The 5,889-nt window shown below is 44.5% G+C and overlaps 1 long non-coding RNA gene across 1 annotated transcript; it reads right to left on the bottom strand.

Annotated features, from left to right (window-relative positions):
- Positions 1–2,835: 2,835 nt before the first annotated feature.
- LOC122128595 lies at positions 2,836–5,443 on the bottom strand. The gene is made up of 2 exons (XR_006151473.1): positions 5,147–5,443; positions 2,836–4,132 (listed from the first exon to the last, which is right to left on the bottom strand). It is a non-coding gene; the product is annotated as an uncharacterized LOC122128595 (long non-coding RNA).
- Positions 5,444–5,889: the final 446 nt, after the last annotated feature.

Below are 5,889 nucleotides of genomic sequence, written 5' to 3'. Positions count from 1 at the left end.
CAGCTTGTCTAAATGCTCATATAGATTGCAAGGTTTACATAGAGAAATCAGAAGGATTTGAAAATCAAGGTTGACCCCGTGTGAACAGAAATTTAACTTAGATGGTGACAAGGAACTTAGTGATCCTAAGAGATATCGAGAGGTGATAGGCAGCATGATTTATGTAATGACATGTACAAAACCAGACCTAAGTTCAGGGGCGGTTTGTCCATACGGGCGATTTGGGCGACGCACTGCCAAACGGGAGAAGGAGATAATTTTTTTCTGTCCTATTCTACAACCAGACCGTCTGATCTGCCTCTGAATGTCATTGTCCAAACAGGCTAAAGTTACATTTACATTTAGTCATTTAGCAGACGCTTTTGTCCAAAGCGACGTACAAGGGAGAGAATATTCAAGCTACGAGCAATAGAACCTGGTGTAACAATAAATAAATACTACTTTACATTAGAAATATAACAAAATGAAATAAAAAAGAAAGAAAGAGTGCAGAAGTGTAACTGCTGTAATTGCAAGTTACGCACTAGTCGAAGTGCCAGTTAGGACGGGAAGTGCTCTCTGAAGAATTGGGTCTTCAAAAGCTTCTTAAAGGTAGAGAGGGACGCCCCTGCTCTGGTAGTGCTGGGCAGCTCATTCCACCAACGTGGAACTACAAATGAGAATAGTCTGGACTGCCGTGCTTGCACAGACGGCAGTGCCAAACGACGCTCACTAGAAGAGCGCAGCATCCTGGGTGTAACATTTGCCCTTACAAGAGCATTTAGGTAGGTGGGAGCAGAACCATCAAGCACTTTGTAGGCAAGCATAAGTGACTTGAACTTAATGCGAGCAGCTACAGGCAGCCAGTGGAGGTCAATGAGTAGCGGGGTGACGTGTGCCCTCTTCGGTTGGTTGAACACCAGACGCGCCGCCGCGTTCTGGATCATTTGTAGTGGTTTCACCACGCAAGCCGGCAGGCCCGTTAGGAGGGCGTTGCAGTAATCAAGGCGTGAATTCACCAAGGTTTGCACCAGCAGCTGGGTGGCATACTGGGTTATGTACGGCCTGATTTTGCGGATGTTGAATAGCGCAAAGCGGCAGGACCTAGAGACAGAGGCAATGTGGTCCGTGAAAGTCAGTTGGTCATCAATAATGACCCCGAGGTTTCTTGCTGTTTTGGATGGAACAAGAGACAAGGAGTCAATATTGATGCTGATGTTGTGGTGGATGGCCTGTTTGGCTGGAAAGACCATCAGTTCCGTTTTGGCCAGGTTCAGCTGAAGGTGGTGGTTTTTCATCCATGTGGATATATCAGCAAGACAGTCCGAGATCCGCGCCAAGACAGTGGTGTCCTCAGGAGGGAAAGACAGAAACAGTTGAGTATCATCGGCATAGCAATGATAGGAAAAACCATGCGAGCGGATGATAGGGCCCAGCGAAGTGGTGTAAATGGCAAAGAGAAGTGGTCCCATCACCGAGCCTTGGGGCACCCCTGTGGTAAGGTGGTGAGGTACAGACAGCTGACCTTGCCATGACACATTGAACGAGCGCCCAGTGAGGTACGATTCAAACCAGGAGTGCGCCTTGCCAGAAATGCCCATACTTGACAGTATGGACAGAAGGATGCGGTGGTTGACTGTATCAAACGCAGCTGATAAATCAAGCAGGACGAGAGCTGAGGATTGAGCTGCTGCTCTAGCTGTTTTCAAGGCCTCCGTCACAGACAACAGGGCTGTTTCGGTGGAGTGACCACTTTTGAATCCAGACTGGTTTGGATCGAGGAGATTGTTCCTTGCTAGGAACTCTGTGACCTGTTTGGAAGCTGCCCTCTCAATGGTTTTTGATAGGAGCGTGAGAAGTGAGACCGGTCGATAGTTTCCCACCTGAGTGGGATCGAGAGACGGCTTCTTGAGCAGCGGTGTTACCCGAGCCACTTTAAATGAAGAAGGGAATGTTCCAGAATTAAATGAAGCATTAATCACCTGTGTTATTGCCGGTAAGACGGCAGGCGATATGGCTTGAAGGATATTGGATGGGATGGGGTCCAGCGGGCATGTAGTTGGACGGCTACCTGTTAGGATTTTGGAGACCTCACTCTCGCTGAGAGGGGTGAAAGAAGGAAATGATGAGCCATTGACGGTTGCGCCCTTAGGGGGGGGAGACAGTTGGTCGAACTGTTTCCCGATGGCTGCCACTTTCTCTGTGAAAAAGGAAGCAAAGTTATCAGCAGTGAGGTTAGTAGCTGGGGGAGGAGGAGGAGGGTAGAGCAGAGTTGTGCTTCAAATGGTCCCGCCCCATTTTGGGGCAATTTTGGGGCGAAATGGAAATCGCCCCAGACCTCTATCATGGACTCTTGTTAAATCCATTAATTTTTTTCACAAAACAGGGCTCAATGCATTCTCTATGGCTTCCCGCAAGGCTCGCCCCACCATGCTTTCGTCATACTTAATAGGACGTATAAGCGTATAAGAACGTCATACGGCTTTGGTCAAGGCATATTCTGTCAAGATGGCTAACGTTCAGTGCAACAACTCGATTCGTTTTTTGAAAGAAATTTCTTTTAGTCGGCGTACTAATGAAGAGAAATTGACAACAAAACAAGTAGGACTTCCTAGACCAGTGTTTCCCAAACTGGGGTACGCAAAGGGACGTAGGGGGTACGCCAAAAAAGAAGGTGATTTGCATTTTTTAAAGTGAAAAAGCCCATTATATATTCAAAATGACCTATAAGTAAACATCTTAAATAGTCTGAATAGCTCAGTCGCAGTGCCAAAGATACTCATGTGTACTCATGTGTTTATTTATATTTTATTATACACATATCTGTTTAATTTTTTCTGTTTGTTTATTTTTTATTTTGTTGTATTTATTGCTATTTTCTGTAATAATTCAGTAAAGCACCTTGGGCTATAATCAGAAAGGTGCTATACAAACATAAAAGTTATTATTTGGCCATAACTTGAGTTCTAAATTACATCATGAACATTCTAAATTCTACTTTGCCATTTGCCATTGGCAACCAACCCCAAACAAAGATTAGAATTTCAACTTTGGATGAAATTTAACACATGCGAAAGCCAGTTTCTCATTGCAAAAAGAATATTTTGGATATTTCCCTGTCAAATTCTTCAACTAATATGGAAAAGGTAAGCCAATTTTATAATGGTCACCCATTCTGGTGTGTTTTTTTTTTTTCTTTTATGAAATTTTGAAGTATTTTCTAACTTGGTTTATTTCTCTTACAGGGCAGTGTGAACCGTTCTGTCAATGGCCGCTATGGCCTTAGAAGGAACATTGTCCCATCCAAGCGCTTTGAAGATTACTATGTAGAAGGAGTGAGCCTGTCTAAAAAGAGGTGTCTTCGAACCAGGAACACTGGTGTGAATGGGCACAGTTCTACTTCACAGGCTCTTCTCCCTTTGCCCATCTCTGATGGTACCTATGGCAGTGGTGGTTGCTCATTGGTCCTCCCTCTAAAAAACCCTGAACTCCAAGGGGCTCTCCAGAGTGGAGATTGTGGCCTCTGTAGGTCCTTCTCAGAGCCTGTTTTTCCCTCCACAAAAGAGGGATCAAGCAAACCCCGCCCTGCCATTTGGTGTCAAGTGAGGAGCAGACTTGTACTGTACAGGTAGGTTGGTGTCCTTCAATGTCATGAATATGAATGTATTATGTATGAGTATTTCAGATAATTTACAGAGTTCCTTTTCATTGTAGGCTGCAGACAGAGGAGATGGTGAATTGGTTTCCCAGGATAAATGTGGGGTGTTTAAGTGCCCTTTAAAGGAGACACTTGAAATTGCCACCATCTTACTTGACTTTGGTCAACATGTCCAACTGCAGAACACAGTCCCCCAGGCCGGACTACTGTTCCAGGAGACTCCATTCATTCAAGGAAGGAGCCTAGAGGAGCTCCATGGCATCTCCCATTCTGGAGTAAATGCCCAGCCAAGTACCTCCAGTGGTCATGTTGGGGACTGTGACAGCAAAGGTCGGAGAAAGAAACAGGCCAAGCCTCACCGTGTGCTGCCCAACAAAAGGCAGACTCAGGACTTCAAGGTCCTGCTTGTCCCACAGGCTGCGGTCTTCTGCTCTCCAGCACTTCCCTGTAGCATCAACCAGATTCTGGGTTTATCCCCGACATCCAACCATGGTCCTACCAGGAGAAATGCAGAGCAGAATGATGGAAAGAAGTTTAGTCCGCTGGACATAGACATCCCCTTTGAGTGGTCAACAGCTCCTAGGGAGAACGAGGACATGTTCTTTCCTCATCTTAATGATTCTTCTTACAAAGCTGAGGTACTTGCTTGATGTCTGATCATGTTAGGAGATCATGTTAATGTGTTGCAAAATTACAAGATGAGAGTAAAATCAATAAAATATGTTTTCGTGTATAGGCAGCTGAGAGGAAAAGGAGGGAAACTGCTCTTCAGACTAGCCTCAGGCAGATGGAAGAGCCTCTGGAGGAGAGATACATCAAGAATGCTGCTGTTCTTCCAGACTTCCGTCAGCCAACACCAGCACCCATCCCAACCCCACACCCCAGGTCCAAAAGTGGTCCGCCGCCCCAAGAGGAGCCCTTAAAGATCCATGGCTACAGTGTGGAAGAATACAAAAGAATTTACCATTCTGAAGTAGATCCAATGATGACAACACGACAGTGACGTGCGGTGAGGTTCGTGGCTGGTGAGTCACTGATTCTTTCAGAGTCAAATTTACAAATACATAAACCCAATAGAGTATCTAAGATCACCATTCAATTGGCAGCTTTCACATTGACTACTGGTTGTTTTTCACATCAGCATTCTTTACACACACATAGGTAAGGTGCATACAGTAGGCAGCTGCTAGCTTGTGATGAACTCATGTGTAAATATTATGCACTCATGAATATGAACTCGTGAATATGAACTCTTTCTTACGAAGTTGCACAAGCACCCTGAGGGTTTCTACCTTTTCCCATTATAATTTGAATAGTTAAATCGAGGAGACTATAACATCAGCTAGATAACCAGCTATCATTTCATGCAAATTGAACTCTTCCGATTAACTCGTGAGGTTATTAAGTGTCCTTAGCTAGCTAATTAGCTAACGTAGCAACAGAATAACCATTGCAACCAGGAAACACAATTTACCTACAATTTAAGATTAATTTCCCAAATTAGCTCACCAATTGTAGCCGGGATGGCCTCGTGGCGATGTAGAACGAAATGGAGGCAGTGTCTCGGATGTTTGTGGCAATGGCAAATGTTTATTATCCTTTCACAGAAGGCCAAACACGCCAGAATGGAGAAAAATCAAAAAAGAAAACAAAAACTCCAAACCATAATTCTCAATAACTAAATAAACCCTAAACAATTCAGCTCCAAATGAAACAACTAACTATCAATCATAATAAGTTAAGTAAACAATTTGTCGCACTCCAAACTAATCAATTCACCTTCGTCGTCTACAGGGGTGGGAAGTTGTTCCCCTAAGACTCGCTTCCCTAAGACATGTTCTGCGCCGGTCTCTTATTACCCCGGCCTAAACCATTGCACATCGCAAATCAATCAATAAAAATAACAATCTTCCGATTCTACAATAAATACTTTTGCCTCTAATGATACCGACAGATTCACCCAGCGACAATCATTATATCTAATTAATACAAAGCACTTCAAATAATCACACACACTACACACCCCTCTCATCCCACCAACTTGGCGTGGGCACGTCTGACGTTCCATGCTGAACAGTTCAAAGGTCCTTTCCCGACTTCCAATCGGGTCGTTTCCTCCGCCCTGCATTTGGAACTCACTATGAAACCGCACGGCAAGTACTCACTGTAGGCTACATCCTTGTTCAAAGTTTGTATGCGTTGAATAGAGGGCCATTCAGTCTCGGAATGTTCGGTGTGGATGCCGTCCTGAT

The sequence above is a fragment of the Clupea harengus genome, chromosome 21, assembly GCF_900700415.2.
Source record: "Clupea harengus chromosome 21, Ch_v2.0.2, whole genome shotgun sequence".
NCBI lineage: Eukaryota > Metazoa > Chordata > Actinopteri > Clupeiformes > Clupeidae > Clupea > Clupea harengus.
Note: the sequence above shows the minus strand (reverse complement) of the source record. Positions and strands in the feature narration are given on the sequence as shown.